This window comes from Cottoperca gobio, chromosome 11, assembly GCF_900634415.1.
Source record: "Cottoperca gobio chromosome 11, fCotGob3.1, whole genome shotgun sequence".
Classification (NCBI taxonomy): Eukaryota; Metazoa; Chordata; class Actinopteri; order Perciformes; family Bovichtidae; genus Cottoperca; species Cottoperca gobio.
This window is the reverse complement of record NC_041365.1, coordinates 19130241-19147755: the sequence shown is the minus strand read 5'-3', so window position 1 is coordinate 19147755 and position 17515 is coordinate 19130241. Positions and strand designations below refer to the sequence as shown.

Here is a 17515-nt window from a genome sequence, read left to right as displayed (position 1 = left end):
GAGGACCCAAAAGCAGAATGCATGACGAGGACTTAACAAAAAGCGAGCTTTATTAAAACAAAGCCGACGCTAGAATACAAATACAAAGTAACCAAACAAACCAATCCGGGGTCGAGCACGGTGGTCGGGGTCGGGGTCGGGGTTGAGCGCGAGCAGCACGCGCTACATCAAATGACAATCCCACAAAACACACTGGGGGCAGACAGGGCTAAATACACAGACACCAAACGAGGGAACAAGACACAGCTTGGGAAAAAGGCAGAAACACAAGGGCAGCGTAAATGGACACAGGAGGAACAAATCAACAATCACAGAGGGAAAACACACAGACAGGATGTACAACTAGACATGACATAAGGGGGAGTGAACACTTCAAAATAAAACAGGATATAGAAACCAATCATGACACAGAGGAAGAGTCTCGGATGATTTGGGTTTAAGACACTCAAAGAGAAAACTGACATCTCATCTTACTGTTAATTAGTTTGCTATTGAAATGACATTATGCCATTATGAGTTGTAATAACTTTGGTGATCCTCTGACTTTTCATTTAGCTCCATCATCAGGTCAACATTTTAGGGTTTCCAGTACTGTGGATTATGACCAAATACCTGCAAAACTAATACCATTCCCATCAGCCTCAGCTGGACTTTGTGTTTACTACTATTTAGCAAATGATAACATGCTAAACTAAGATTGTGAACGTGGTAAACATTACAGACACGACTAACACAACTGTTGAATCTTATGGCCCTTTCACACCTATCATAAAGACTTTTCAGTTTGATCCAAACTAAAACTACAAGGTGTGAAACCTCCTCCGGACCAAACATCAATCCTTGGACTGATGAAAAGAGGTGGTTTCGGTCCAGATCAGACTGAACCATATTTCTACAGTGAACATTTTCTTTTTTATGGTTCAGACTTTTGTATCATTTAAAGGAAGTTGGTAGGTTGACATCTGAAAAAGTAACCTGTAAAAGAACAACAAAAGGTGACAAGTAGTTGATGGTGAAAGGATGTAGGTGATGGCGTTAGGAAGTAGTTGATGGTGACAGGAAGTAGGTGATGACGACAGGAAGTAGGTGATGGCGACAGGACGTAGGTAATGGCAACAGGAAGTAGGTGATGGAAAAAGGAAGTAGGTGATGTCGACAGGACGTAGGTAATGGCGACAGGAAGTAGGTGATGGCGACAGGAAGTAGGTGATGGCGAAAGGACGTAGGTGATGGTAACAGGAAGCAAGTGATGTCGACAGGACGTAGGTGATGACGACAGGATGTAGGTGATGGTGTTAGGAAGTAGGTGATGGTGACAGGAAGAAGGTGATGACGACAGGAAGTAGGTGATGGCGACAGGAAGTAGGTGATTGCGAAAGGACGTAGGTAATGGTGACAGGAAGTAGGTGATGGAAAAAGGAAGTAGGTGATGTCGACAGGACGTAGGTAATGGCGACAGGAAGTAGGTGATGGCGACAGGAAGTAGGTGATGGCTAAAGGACGTAGGTGATGGCAACAGGAAGTAAGTAATGTCGACAGGCCGTAGGTGATGGCGACAGGAAGTAGGTGATGGCGACAGGATGTAGGGGATGGTGACAGGACATATATTTGTCATGGAGAGATTTTTTGGTCGCAACATGAAACCAAAACTTACCGGATCAAATGTATACAATGTAACAAAATCAAAAACCCTGTTTCGGACTTTCAGGTGTGAAAAGGCCCTTACTCCACACTCTGCAGTAAACAGGGATGACTTGTAAACCTTTCTACCTTTAGTACTGTTTGAAAAGAGTTACAATATTTACACATTTTATCTGATGTTGATGTACACACCCTCAAATCAATGTTGATAACCAAAACTCGTACTTTTTCAGCAGTTGTGTGCGGCCCTGTGTTCTGTACTCCCTATAGTCCATTCACTGCTCATATATCTCTATGTGCGTGTGTGTGATGACACGTGTTACCAACTGTTTCTATCCATTTCATGCTGCAGCTGATAGTAAACCTGTCAGGGTTGCAGTGGCTAATCTAGTGCATGCTGGGTTTATTTTACAGAGATATTAAATTGCGCTCGAGTCTGCTGCCTCACTGATAAACACAGCAATCTCCATGTTGGTAAATGAGTCGCCTCGGCCTCCGAGGACTGGAAGACATAAAGGAGTTTATCTCTGTGACATTGGAACAGGAATGTATTTAATGTAACAAAACAGTCGACATTGATACACAAACCCACCTGAGAAGCAAGACGGCAGCTCACAGGCTGCAAATCATGCAGGACTCTAGAATTCACACATCACTGTGTATAGAGTCATAAATAGTCAGTTTCCAGCCATGCCAGCAGCCCGGTGAGGTTGCCATGTTCATCTCACACCAGGAACCTCAACTGATGGATTCAACAATTAGACAACCTTTATATTCTTAACTCTTTACCACTAGTGAGGTAAAAAGGGTTTAACTTTAATCTCATTTGTGTTTTGGTGCTATTTAAAGGCACAGACATTAGATTGGATATCTGAACATCTCAATAAAGCATTTTTTTCACATTTTCTTAGAGGACAAAAGTGGTAAACCAGGTATTTTCAGTCTTGCAAATGCTCAGATTCAAATAGCAATGTTAACAATGAGCTGTTTTGTTTTATAGAAATTCTATTTATATATCCATATATATTTTTTAAATGTAATTAAATGGACTTACAAAACACTCTTCCTCAAAGCATGAACCGCTCTGTGTAAAAGTTTCACACAGTTTTCAGTTCAGTTTCTTCTGTCTGAGCGATGTGTGAATATTTTTTTCTGCAGCGGTTCCTCCTCTACAAACTGTAATTTTAATTTCCTGACTGAATGAACTAACTGAGTTAACGTTACTTCCTCTCCACATTTCTGCAGCGACTGTCTCGACTTAACGTGACTGAAGCTTCGCAGCTGACGAGGAAATATTTTCCTCGCCCATCCCCCCTCCACCAAACCGCTGCTCTCCCACCGTTTTGAAGCAAAGATTCATCTCCAACTTTTTCTCTCTGTCCTGACAGCCTGGAGACTGCCTGTCATCCCACCTGTCAGCCTCCCTTCAAAAACACAAACGACGAGGCGTGACAGATGCAGACAGACACACATTACCTTTGCGTCTCTGTGTCTGTGTGTGTCCTTTGCTTCCTGTTATGATCACAACTAGTTTGAAGGATTTATTATTCGACGCTACGCTGAGCTCCAACTTTCTCATCCTGGAAAATCTGGATCTTTGACCCAAACCTCCTCCTTCAACACATCGTTATTGTTTCTGAGTGACACTCCACTTTTCTGTATAACACAACTTAGATCAACTCTGTGTCCTGAAATTACATTTATAAAATGCTAAATTACTTTCCCACTTAAACTAAGTTAAGAATCGTGATATTTTGCTGGATTTTGTTTTTTTGAGCAAAGGAATCACAATTACTATGCAGTAGTATAATTCTACTTCACTATATTTATTTGATAACTTTAATTACTTTGCAGATTTACATTAATATAATTAACTAAAGAATGATGACAGATTAAACTACCCTGCAGTATATGAAGTAATAAAATGATCCCCACTTTTACCAGCTGCAACATTATAGTGATGAACACTTTAATGCATCATTAATTATAATTCAGTAATATAATATGAATCTAAAGTGGGCCATTCTGCATGACCATTTTAATTTCCAATGCTTTAAAACCTCTTAGAGTGTGAAAAAAAAAAAAAAAATTATATTTTTGGAAAGCTTAGAATCTCGTCTATTTTAATATGGAGATGAAAATCACAACAGCGGTACAATCAGCTCCTCAAACTAGCAAGTACACTCAAAATTGCACTGTATTTTCTTAAAATTCAGTATATTCATACCACTATTACTCAGTGCCAGAAGCACTTGGAGTAATTCTTCACTGTTTTGCAAGAACAATAAGATCTTTTGAATGAGACCAAAGTCATGCAGCTGGTCCAAATGGTTGAAGAGCAGCTTTCAATTTACTTTGGGTATGTCGTTTGTAGGTATTTTCGGTTAAATTCGCTCACCTTCTAAGTACATGTTGCTGATGATACTTTTACTTAAGAGCCTACGAAATGCTACACATGAAATTTTAATGATGATAATAAATGCTATTTGTGGTGCAAAATAATGTGTTATTAATGACACTATAACCGCAGTATTTAATAAAAAACATTTTATTATGTCGACCACCGATGTTGACATCACCGCTACCGAGAAACAGCCGCCGCCATTTTGTGATGTCACGATACGTCACAAGTAGAACACGAGTCCACTTGTTGAATACACAGACAGCATGGCAGACGTGACGATGTCGGACTCTGGCTCCGATATTTAGTCAGAATCAAGTTACAGTGAGTCGTCAATAGACTCGTTGCACTTTCAAGATGGAGAAGTTTATTGAAGAGGATGCCGGTGTCGTGGAATTAGATCATGCGGGCGAGTTAAATATGGTGGAACCATACCAGCTCGAGCCACAGTACTCAAGATGGACATACAGACGGGAGCGAATATGGGCCTGAAGGTGACGATGATCCTGGATTTGGCGGAGATCCTGTGCGGCAACAGAACACAGACTGGCATTTGACTATAATTCATAGAACTTCTCAATAAATAGTAAATACATAATAATAACAACTGTTTCCTGTTTTGTTTTGAAAGGTTCCCTTCCCCTTGTGCCATGTCTTGTTTTACTTACTGTCCTTGTGTTTTTCCCTCCCCCTGCGATTGTTGATTTGATCCTCCTGTGTCCATTCACCCTGCCCTGCCCTGCCCACAAGGAAAAAGGAAATGCAATATGTCCTGGACCTGAGAGCAAAGCTCCATTCACTTGGGCAGTTATCACGTGATAATTTGCTCCAGGCTCAGGAACGTCAGCAGCGCCTGTACAACAGAGGGTCTGAAGCAATTTGCACTGGGAGATAAATTACTTTTTTTTTTTATTACTTTCAGCTTGCAGCTGGCAGGAAACCCCCACCGCCCTGGTTCTGTTCTGTTGCACTAGGCTGAGTCCAAGGAGAAGAGATGGGAGCACAGCATTGGACTACATTAAGTCTGTTTGTATAGGCCACCTCTGAGTTTCCAACCCGCTGCTACGGCAACGTTTTCTGCAGCAGTTCTTCCATCCTTGAATCATGCCAGATTTTCAGTTTCCCAGATTCTAACTATAGGCAGACCTGTCTGGAAGTGCATCCCTCTCTCTTTCAGGGCATTTTTGATGCCAATATTTTCCTTTAATTTCTGGGTTATTTCCGTGGCGTATTCATGGTCAAAAATAGCGGCAGAACTTGATATTGAATTTTTCCTCTAAGCTTCCTTAAGAAGCATATCCTTTATTGTGTACTGAAGAAAGTACAAGGCGACGTATCTTAGAGGTTTGTCCGATCTCAGCAAGAAGGATCGGTGTGCCCGTTGTATTTGTAGGCCTTTTTCTGTCGGCAGGAAGAGCTGAGTTTTCAGAAGCCGCTCAGTGAATCGTGACAGAGGTGCTCCTTCTTTCACGCCAAAGATACGGATATTATTCTGTTTGTTTCTTCCGTCTTGGTCTGTCAGCTTGCTCCTGCAGTATTCGCTGCTGCTTCTGTAATTGTTCCAACTTTCGCTTTACCCAGCAGCTCACCAATTCTGTGTTCGGCTCCCTCAGTTCTGGTGGTTTGTGATGCTAGCTCTTTCGTTGTTTCTGTGAGCTTTTGGTTAATGTCCCTCTTGAAGTCTTCATTTATTTTTTTATTCATTCTTTAAACATCAACCGCTTCACTCTTCATGAGTTCATACTCTTGCCACCCTCCGTGCCCGACACATCTCCTCCGTCAGTCAGTTGAAGTTATGTTGTCAGGTATTTTTATTATTCTTCTTGATCTTGCTCCCTTTTCAAATTTCGGTTTCATACGTGTTCATTTATTTTTAGATATTAGAATTTGGGAGTTCTCATCGAGTGTTGACCGGGAACTAGTTATTTATGCTGTCATCTTGGGCTGTAAGGCCACTCCCCTACACATAAAAAATGTTTAAACTGTAAAATACTATTTGTTTATGTTTAAAAGGCCCAAAAAAGAAATCACCTTAACCTTGTTAATCGTCCTCAGGGAAGAGGAGGAGAGGAGGAGCATACATAAGAAGAGAAGAGAAAGAGGAGGATAAATAAGAAGAGTAGGAGGAGGAAGACAAAGAGGAGTAGGTGAATAAAGATGAGGAAAAGGAGAAAGAAGAGGAAGAGAAGGAGAAGGGTGTAGTCTTGACTTGGAGAAACTGTCACAGTCTGCTTCTCTCCTTACCTGCTGCTCCTCTGTGTTGTTCCAGTCACCCCTCCTCCACCTCACCATCCAGCCACTCCCAACTCATCAGCTCACCTGGGCTCCAGCTGCATCTCATCTTCAATCAAGCCAGTATTCAAGCCTCACCTGCTCACCCACTCACGGCCAGATTGTACTTTGACAAAAACTCTCCAGTAGTGATGGCGAGATGAAGCTTCATGAAGCATTGAAGCTTTCCATCCAATTGGTTTGCTCATGTGCCGAAGCTTCATGGTGCTTCATTTCCATCAAGTGGACAATAAATGTAAAACCGGCGAAGTGCAAGGCTGCAGTGGATTTAAAGTATCTTTGCCCTGAAAGTTCTTTGACGCACACATATAAGACTGAATATAATGTTCTATTTAAAACTAAAGATTAATGTTATTATGTGTTATTGAGAAGAGAGTGCCTGGAAAAAATGTGGGCTTTTTACGCCTTAAATGATAGTGCAGTTTAAGATTGGACAGAGAGAAGGGGAATGACATGCAGCGAATAGCAGCAGGTCTGTTTCGGACCCCGGGCCGCTGCGGCAAGCATTTGAATGTGGGTCGCCTGCTCTACGAGCTACGCCACCAGGGATGTGTAATGTACACGTTGGATGTACATTATTTTTTCAACAGATTTAGATTTGGTATCTTTACTTGCTCACAACGAAGTTGATGCTGGCGTGCATAACAATTGTTTCGCTAGTTGGCTGGCTCCATAATGATCCAATACAAACGCAATACCAACAACTCAACAGCAACAATGCATACTACGACAACAACAACCCACAAATTCGCAGTTATATAAAGTTGATTATTAAGGGGCTCAATTGCGGTTCGCTCCCCCTTATATTTCGAATTACATCATCAACACAAGCCTCGATACACGCTTCACAAAAATCTTCCGCGATTACTCGACACACACTTCGAAGCCTCGACACGGAAGGACACATCACTACTCTCCAGCACTGACCCTGCCTGCTTCTGACCTGCCTGTGACCTAATTTTCTGCCTGTCCCCTGCTGGTTTGTCTACTTGGACTTTTGTACAGACTTTTGCTGATTATCTGTCCTGCTCTGTACCTGCCGAGCTCTAACATTAAACGTTATTATCAACTGTTCCTGGTTTCCTGTGTGCTGCATTTGGGTCCAAACATGCTTCTTGATAGTAACACTATAACAATGTGGTGTGAGACTGATGATCTCGTATTAATTTAGTAGAAATCTTTGACTTTGTATGAGTCACACTTCAGCATGTCTATCGGTTCTGATAATTAATGAACCCTCCACTCTGCTGCAATCACTGGTAATTAACTGATTCTGATCACACGCCATCTTGAATTTCTCCCCGTTAAGTCATCAAGACAATAACATGGAGAAGGGAGAAGATAAGGAGAGAATAGAGGAAGAGAAAAAGGAGAATATGGAGATGAGAGGGAGGATAGGAAACAGAAGAGGGGAAGGGAAAAGGGAGGAAACAAGAGAATAGTAAACAAGGAGAGGACATGGAGGGAGAAGGGAAAAAAACAAGGAGAGGAAGGGAAAAGGGAATAAACAAGGGAACAAAGAGGAGACAGAAGGAAGAAACAACTACAATAAAAGAGGGATGAAGAGAGGAAAAAAGGAAAAACATGCAAAGAAAATGGGAAGCGAGGAAAGGAGAAACATAGAAGAGAAGGAGACAACAAGTAAAGATGAGAATTTGTGGGAAGAAAAGGAGATAAAAGACACTAAAGGAAAGGAGATGAGGAAATAAAGAGGGAGGAAGGGACAAGTAAAAGAAAGAGTGGAGACAAAATCTATTTATGCAAAAAGGAAGAAGAAAAGTATATTTGGTAAATAAAGCTAAAAGGATTTGATAATAAATTAAGAAAAGGAAGAATAGGTGAAGAAAAGAAGATGAAATGACAGCAGGCCGGAGATGAAGAGAGGAAAGAGGAGGAGGGGGAGGGTTTAGAGAGGGGGGTGTAATTGTGGTTACCTGAGAGACGGTAACCACAGCAGCAGAGCATCTGACCTCCAATTACCCATCCTGTGTGTGTGTGTGTGTGTGTGTGTGTGTGTGTGTGTGTGTGTGTGTGTGTGTGTGTGTGTGTGTGTGTGTGTGTGTGTGTGTGTGTGTGTGTGTGTTTTATTAAGTCTGGCAGGAAGCAGAGTATTTCAACCACAAGTGTCAGTTAAACTCCACAGGAAGGAGACGCGCACACACACACACACACACACACACACACACACACACACACACACACACACACACACACACACACCCACACACTGTCAGGAATAATTTTGGTTCAGTGACTTCCTCAAAGAATATCAGCACTGTGTGCAGTTTTCAGATGTTTTTTTATACATTTTAATATTATTCTATATATCGCAGAACATTTTTTTTGTCTTTATTTCTTTCTTCATCTTTTATTCTACCACACTTTCCAAATGTCCCCCCTTTACTGGCCAGAAATCCTATGATGGGTGGGCACACAAAATATTAGGTGGGCCTGATCCCGTCCAAGACGAGGAGACTATTATAATTAATTATAAATAACTAAATAAATAATAATAAGTAGCACTTTTTAAAAACAGATGTTACAAAAGGCTTCACAAGACTATTGAAAAAACAGAACATCACATAACATATCAACAACAATAGTAAATTAGTAAAATTATGAAACAAGGTGATAAAAATATATGTTTACATAAATGTGTAAAAATGCATGCACACATGGGCGCACAGCCACAGACAGGAAGTCAGAAAGTATTGCTGACATTTATGGTTTGAACATGAGATTTGTTGAAAATATAGAATACAAGCAGCTTTATACTTACAGAGAGCTGGAGTCACAGCGGGGTTAGCCTGGCTTAGCAGAAATATAAAGAAAATATACTCTAAAAATGTAAGATTCATCATTTTCACTGAGGGCCACATACAGAAACACATACGAAGTGCTGGGCTTAATTATATTATATATATTAAGGCGTATATTGCCTTAAAAAAAAATCGGGGGGAGTGAAATGAGGGGAAATGGGGATGGATATATCTCAAGCTTGTTAAACAAATAAGTTATTGGGCTTGTTAACACATCAACTAACGTTAGTTAGAAAATGTTATCAACTTTAATTTACTGAATTTATTGAAAAATTGAGCTTATTAACATGAATACTTTGTAATATATTTTTTAACTCGCCTATAATGGGAACAGCTTGCACTCAGTGGGAGCAGTGACGCTGCGCTTTGGACTGAAGGATGCTGCAGGTCAGGAGTAAGTTTGGTGTTTGAGATGCGAAGGACATCACAGAGATGCTGTCGCTCATTTTGGTTCTCAATCTGCTTTTGTTCACAGTTAACAGAAAATGTTTGCTCACATATTTGAGTGGGGAAGTGCACAACATTGAAGTTGTGTAGTTTTGTCTCAAAGAGACGGAGCTTCACACAGAATGCTTTCATGTGCGCAGTCGGCTCTTGTTCAGTGTTGAGATGACCAGTAAGATCAACTAAAAATGCCTGGTCTGCCAACCATGGAGGGGCACTCAGCTCATGAAGATTCCTCCAATAAAGATGCAAGGTTTGCTTTCTTGACTTTACTGTTCTTCTTTTAGTTTGTAAAACTGTAACAATACAGAAATAAAACACATATAAGTATGCAGGCTTTACATAACATATAAGTAGCACTGTACAAACGACACACATACTACTATTAAAAGAGTTAGCTATCATTAGCATCACTATTAGCTAGAAATAGCACAGATCACCATTAGCTAAATGAGAACACATTAAACTAGCTTCAGACCAAAGGTTACAAACTTCAAACATTCTGCACATAACACATCCAAATTGCACATGAATAATTCACAACTTCTCGGCCACATCCTGACTGATGGCAGCCCTTAGGATGCTTTACTGTTGGCATGACAAAGGACTGGTGGCAGCGCTCACCTTTTCTTCTCCAGGCAAGCTTTTTTCCGGATGCCCTAAATAATCGGAAAGGGGATTCATCAGAGAAAATGACTTTACCCCAGTCCTCAGCAATCCAATCCCTGTACCTTTTGCAGAATATCAGTCTGTCCCTGATGTTTTTCCTGGAGAAGTGACTTATTTGCTGCACTTGACACCAGGCCATCCTCCAAAAGTCTTCGCCTCACTGTGCGTGCAGATGCACTCACACCTGCCTGCTGCCATTCCTGAGAAAGCTCTGCACTGGTGGTTCCCCGATCCCGCAGCTGAATCCACCTTAGGAGACGGTCCTGGTGCTTGCTGGACTTTCTTGGGCGCCCTGAAGCCTTCTTCACAACAATTGAATCTCTCTCCTTGAAGTTCTTGATGATGCGATAAATCGATGATTTAGGTGCAATCTTACTAGCAGCAATATCCTTGCCTGTGAAGCCCTTTTTGAGCAAAGCAATGATGGCTGCACGTGTTTCCTTGCAGGTAGTCATGGCTAACAAAGGAAGAACAATGATTTCAAGCACCACCCTCCTTTTATCATCCTGTGGGCCCACCACTCATGGGAAGAACCACTGGGGTCGGGTAGCAGTGATGATCAGGGAACTCGACGGACCAGACCCGGGAAGCAGAGGCTGGCTCTTGGGACGTGGAACGTCACCTCTCTGTGGGGGAAGGATCCGGAACTAGTGCGGGAGGTGGAGCGCTACCAGTTGGATCTGGTGGGGCTCGGTTCTGCCGTACTCCTAGATAGGGGATGGACTCTATTCTTCTCTGGAGTTTCCCAAGGTATGAGGCATCGGGCGAGTGTGGGGATACTCACAAGTCCCCGGCTGAGCCCCGCTATGTTGGAGTTCACCCGGTGGACGAGAGGGTTCTTCGCTTCTCTATGCCTACAGGTTATGTGGGGGAAAACTCTGACTGTTGTCTGTGCCTCTGCACCGAACAGCAGCTCGAAGTATACGGCCTTCTTGGAGACCCTGAAGGGAGTCCTGCATGTGGCTCCAGTAGGGGACTCGTAGTTCTGCTGGGAGACTTCAACGCTCACGTGGGTAACGATGGAGACACCTGGAGAGGCGTGATTGGGACGAACGGCCTCTCTGATCTAAACCTGAGCGGTCGTTTATTGTTGGACTTCTGTGCTAGTCATGGAATGGCCGTAACAAACACCATGTTCGAACATAAGGATGCTCATCAGTGTACGTGGTACCAGATCACCCTAGGCCAAAGGTCAATGGTCAATTTTGTGATTGTATCATCTGATCTGAGGCTGCATGTTTTGGACACTCGGCTGAAGAGAGGGGCACAGCTGTCAACTGATCACCATCTGGTGAGTTGGATCAAAGGGTGGTGGAAGACTCTGGACTGCGGAAACAGTTTCAGGTAGATGGCTGGCGTCTCCCTTAGAGATAGTTTGAGAAGTAGAGTAGAGTAGAGCCGCTGCTCCTTTGAGTTGAAAGGAACGAGTTGAGGTGGTTCAGGCATCTAGTAGGGATGCCACCTGGGCGCCTCCCTAGGAAGGTGTTCCAGGCACGTCCAGCTGGCCGAGGAAGACCCAGGTCTCGGTTGAGAGATTATATCTCCTCACTGGCCTGGGAACACCTCGGGATCGCCCAGTCGGAGCTGGCGGATGTGGCCTGGAAAAGGGAAGTTTGGGGTTCCCTACTGGAGCAGCTGCCCCAGCGACCCGACCCCGAATAAGCGATAGACAATGATAATGATGATGATGATGATGATGACGCTCCTTTTAAAGCTTTCAGTCTGTTATTCTAACTCAATCAGCATGAAAGAGTGATCTCCAGCCTTGTCCTCGTCAACACTCTCACCTGTGTTAACGAGAGAATCACTGACATGATGTCAGTGATCTGTGAGCTGAACTATTGTAGATATCTACAATCAACATCGCCACTATTAAGATTTAAATGAAGATAATTAATAGGGAATTAAGTTTTAGATATTATTAAGGTTGTAACGAGTCAAAATTATATTACGTATATGTCGACATGGAATTATAACATAATTAAATCAGATATCTGTCATTGAGTCCAGTGATAGTGAAGCGGCTCATGTTATCTTCCCAGAGGATTCACTCGCGGTTTACATTCCTCCTGATGCTAATTCAAAAATGCACAACAAAATGCATTACTGGTTTTGTCTTGTGTATTGTATTGTGTATGTCAAGTGTATTTGTTGCATTATGACATTTAATGATCTTTGAATACTAGTCAACTTTACATTATGGATATGTTGGCATGGAATTCTATCTCATCAACAAGCAATTGTTTATATCTATAATTTTCTCAATATCTCTCCTCCCAACTTCACAAAAATACAGGTAATACAACACTTACTGTAGGAAATACTTTCTAGTTATATAGATATCAGGTCTTTACTGAAGTCAGTGCCAGCTGAGGTGGTGAGGAAGAAGAACAGCAGCGTCAGTGGAGTTTAGGGGGTTAAATACAGTTTTCTGACCAAACAAGCATTTTCAAAGTACAACTACAGGAAGCACACACAACACTCTGCTTTATCTCTTTACATCAGCTCTTTTCTGTTTCCACATCCCTCTGTGTTGCCGCCTCCTCCTCCTCCTCCTCCTCCTCCTCCTCCTCTTCTTCCTCCTTCTCCTCCTCCTCCTCCGCTCTCTGGGAGGTTCAAACCCTCCAGTAGATCTTCTGCTAATCTCCGTCCGCCCCGCCGCCTCTCGACCTTGACTTTGAACATGAAATCACTGAAAAGAGGGAAAGGAGGATGAAGGGAAGGTAAGGAGGGAGATAAATAATCGACAATTGAGAGGAGTAACAATAGAAAAAAGATACCATATTAATGGAGAAAGAAATAAAGGAAGAGAATGTCTGATAGAAATGGTAAATGTACTGCATTTATATAGCGCTTTTCTAATCTTTGCAATCACTCAAAGCACACAAACACTTTGAAGTGCACATGACAAAAAAATGACAAAGAAGACATCATGAAATACAACAAATATAAAGTAAATATTGAAAAGGGGCAAAGAAGAAATCTGGGGAAGAGGAAATAATAGAATATTTCACAGAAAACCTAAAAATGTGGAAGTACAAGAGTAGTTACAAGTGTAAAATATGTTAACAAAAAGTAAAGTCTTAAGCGACTTTTTGGGACAACCTGATAACAATGAGTTGCAGTAATCCAGCCTAGAAGTAACAAATGCATGGACTAGTTTTTCTGCATCATTTTGAGACAGGATGTGTCTTATTTTTGCAATGTTACGTAGATTATAATTATGTTGGCTGGTTGTTTCTGAGTCTCAGGTGTACAGGGCTATACTCACCCTCCTGTGATGACTCTGACCCTCATGTTCACAGTCCCCTTCTAAAACTTTGGGTTGTTGAATCTTCATTGATGGTGAGACAAGTGCCCCTATGAGTAACGCCTCCCTGTGTAGTCAGACTTCACCACGAAGAGGTCCAGTTTCTGCTTTATGGAGTCAGTGTCTCTCACAGGAGTGGTGATATATTTACCATTTTACAGTGTGTCAGGTGTCTCCACGATGCTCTCTCTTCAAGTTTTCTGTATGTGACACAACAAATTTCGTAATATCTTTTCTTTTTAGCAGTTATGACATTTCTTCTTCTAGGTCTACTTCTGGATGAGATTGTTTGTCCATAAGTTCTCTCATAGCTGGAATATAAAATATAAATCAAAATGGCGATAAGCCTCTTGCAAAATGTGCATTTTTAATATTACTGGTGCACTAAGCACTTCATCCAGCTTTTCCTTGTACACCAAACATTGTTCTTAATGCTTCGATGATATCATTTAAAAATGCGTCTCATTATCACTAAATATTCTTTCTGATATCTCAAACTTGGCATAATTTGGTGCATCTTCTCAAAGAGGTAAATCAATCCAATAATGTGGAATAAAATTGCATCAGTTCAATTAAAAGTGTTTCATCTTTTAAACTTCAATTACTTTGTGATGCTGTTGAGACATAATGAGCCCACAGAGGTGAGGAAGTGTAGTGTGGATTGCTTGCAAAAGACTATTAATTAATTAATTAATTTTCAATTTTTCAAAATGCAAGTATTCTATTTAGACTATCGAAACTGAAAGTTTACTTTATCTAAAATACTTTAACATGAAGTTAACTTAATACCGGGGCACCACTCTCTATTAAAGAGAGAACTTTAATAGTAAAACTAAATAATACAGTCTCAAAATCTGAAATGATCAAAGAGGTCACTTGGTGTTCAGAGGCGTAAATACTTGTAACACACAAAAGCACGTAATCAGATTCTTTATAAATGAAGAATTTATTAACTACTAAAGATATTCAGAATACTGAATAAGCATATATCTTATACAAGTATACAATAAATGACGTTGATGAAAACAGAATGTATAGATTGCAGGTTACACATTGAACAAGATTACAAGTTACACCAGTTGAATGACTGACACCATGAATAAAAGAGATGAATGAATGAATTTGAATAAATTGTACAGGGTCTAAGGGTTCTTTTGAGTGATGCAGAGATAGATACCCGATTAACATGAAGTAAATGATTGTAAAGGATAATTATACTTATTACAGTCTGTAAGATGGTATTAATAGTGTTCAAAGCTAAAATCTGAATGGCACACTTTACAAAAAGCATGAGTTTGCCCGACTATTTTTATTAAATAAGGGAAAGTCTCCTCCCATTTGTCAGGCAACGTTTTTGGCAGGTACAGCTGCGTCTCCATCTATCTCCCGTTCACTGTGACTCTCATGTATGTTCTCGTCTTCCTCTTCTGTGTTATTGTTCCTGTTTTCTTCTTCTGTGTGTTTACCGGCGGATAACGTTTTTCAGCTCATGTTAAACATAATACTGCCACCTGCTGTACCGGAGGCCACTTTACCACTGTACACTTTTTTAAATTAGAATGAAACATTTTTTTTGAAAGGTTAGAAATACGGGAAAATTACGGGAAAATATTTAAACGGGAGGAAAACGGGATAGAAGTAAAAATACGGGATAATCCCGGGAAAAACGGGAGGGTTGACAGTTGTGCTTTACTCCCCTTTCTTCTCTTCAGATATACTCATGGGCAGTAAGCAGCTATGATTTAAGAATGAAAATTCACTTTGTTAAACACAATACAGGAAAGAATACCTCAATGACAGGATAACTAACAATATAAACCATGGATAAAATATATGCTGTGGAGAAACATGTACATATGTATATATTTATGAATATGTGTTTCCACACCATCTGACTAGTTTACATAATTGGTCATAATTGGTCAAAAAAATACAAAGGTCTCTCGGACATTAGTGAAATGGTGCACACTTTCCTCATGTGGATGTTACTTTGACAACATTACCTGTTTTAGTGTGTTTGCACTTTTTACAGCAGAGCCACCTCTAAGACGCAATGTAAATAGCGATACTTCATTCATTCGTTAAGCCCATACATGTATGTCTGATGTATATGGGAAACGCAGCGCTTTCAGTAGATCAAGGTTTAAACCGACTGCGTCATCATTGCCAGCGGTGTCTCCCGACGAGTCCAGTCTCCACTCTCCACTCGGGCAGGACATATTACAACAACATTACTTTACTTTACTTTACTTTACTTTACTTTACTTTATTTTACTTTACTTTACTTTACTTTACTTTACTTTACTTTACTTTATTTTACTTTACTTTACTTTACTTTACTTTACTTTACTTTACTTTACTTTGCTTTGCTTTGCTTTGCTTACTTTACTTTACTTTACTTTACTTTACTTTACTTTACTTTATTTACTTTACTTTACTTTACTTTACTATATTTACTTTACTTTACTTTACTTTACTTTACTTTATTTACTTTACTTTATTTTACTTTACTTATTTACTTTACTTTACTTTACTTTACTTTACTTTACTTTACTTTACTTTACTTTACTTTACTTTACTTTACTTTACTTTACTTTACTTTACTTTATTTACTTTACTTTATTTTACTTTACTTTACTTTATTTTACTTTACTTTACTTTACTTTACTTTACTTTACTTTATTTTACTTTACTTTACTTTACTTTACTTTACTTTATTTTACTTTACTTTACTTTACTTTACTTTACTTTACTTTACTTTACTTTACTTTACTTTACTTTATTTTACTTTACTTTACTTTACTTTACTTTACTTTACTTTACTTTACTTTACTTTATTTTACTTTACTTTACTTTACTTTACATTACTTTACTTTACTTTACTTTACTTTATTTTACTTTACTTTACTTTACTTTACTTTACTTTACTTTACTTTACTTTACTTTACTTTACTTTACTTTACTTTACTTTACTTTACTTTACATTTAGCTGACACTTTTGTCCAAAGCAATTTACAATAAATATTATATAGATAGATACAAATAGTGCAAAATGTTTTATACAAATATATATTTTTAGAACATTTTAAGAATAAGATGAGATGGGGAAATAATCTTGTAAATACATTAGCTTCAAATAAGTGAACTCATTATAAGTGCAGTACAATAGCTTCAAAAAAACTATTGTAAGTGCTAGATACAGAAATACACATTTTTATTTTCATTATTGGCCAAAGTGCTGTCGGTTTTCAGTCTGCGACGCAAGGTGTGTAGGCTTTGTGCTGACCTCTCAGCTGCAATGTAGAAAAACAGGGAATGCTGTCAAAGTAATATGAGGAACACTGACATTTACACTTTTAAATTTCCTGAAATGCTTTTGTATTTTTTGCCATTGACCAATTATACTTAATTCATCCTTCAGAGTGCCGAGCTGAAGTGCAGTCCACAGGGCAAACTGCACAGGTAAGATGCATCCTTTAAGCGACTCTGAACACATCCTTTATACTACTGTAGGATTTTACATAACTATACAACTTAAATATGTGATATAATGGAGCTATTTGGCATACTATATATTCATGTTCTTGCTTCGTATCCATCGTCTGTGCGTGGAAATGTGTCTCCCTGGGTGTAGCCTATTTGAATTCATGCTAAAATAATGTAAAACAATATATTTTCTAGTGCATAATTATGTAAATACACATATATTGTAGTCTACCTTATGCCTTTATGATTCTTCTATATTATTCATATGGTATCACCACAGCTACATGTACCGGGTCCACACTAGAGGCCCCACAGCACAGCAGTTACTTATTCTGATTTGTCAGAATAAATCCTCATTTTGGGGAGAAATGTGACTTTAAAGACCCTGGTTGACAAGGCATGTTTCACCTTTATAATCTGGAATGTCAACCACGGGAAGGATCAGGTTCATCA

The 17515-nt window shown here is 39.8% G+C and overlaps 1 long non-coding RNA gene across 1 annotated transcript; it reads right to left on the bottom strand.

Annotated features, from left to right (window-relative positions):
* Window positions 1-331: 331 nt before the first annotated feature.
* Window positions 332-2970, bottom strand: LOC115015884 (uncharacterized). Its single transcript, XR_003833037.1, has 3 exons — window positions 2696-2970; window positions 2234-2383; window positions 332-1493 (listed from the first exon to the last, which is right to left on the bottom strand). It is a non-coding gene; the product is annotated as an uncharacterized LOC115015884 (long non-coding RNA).
* Window positions 2971-17515: the final 14545 nt, after the last annotated feature.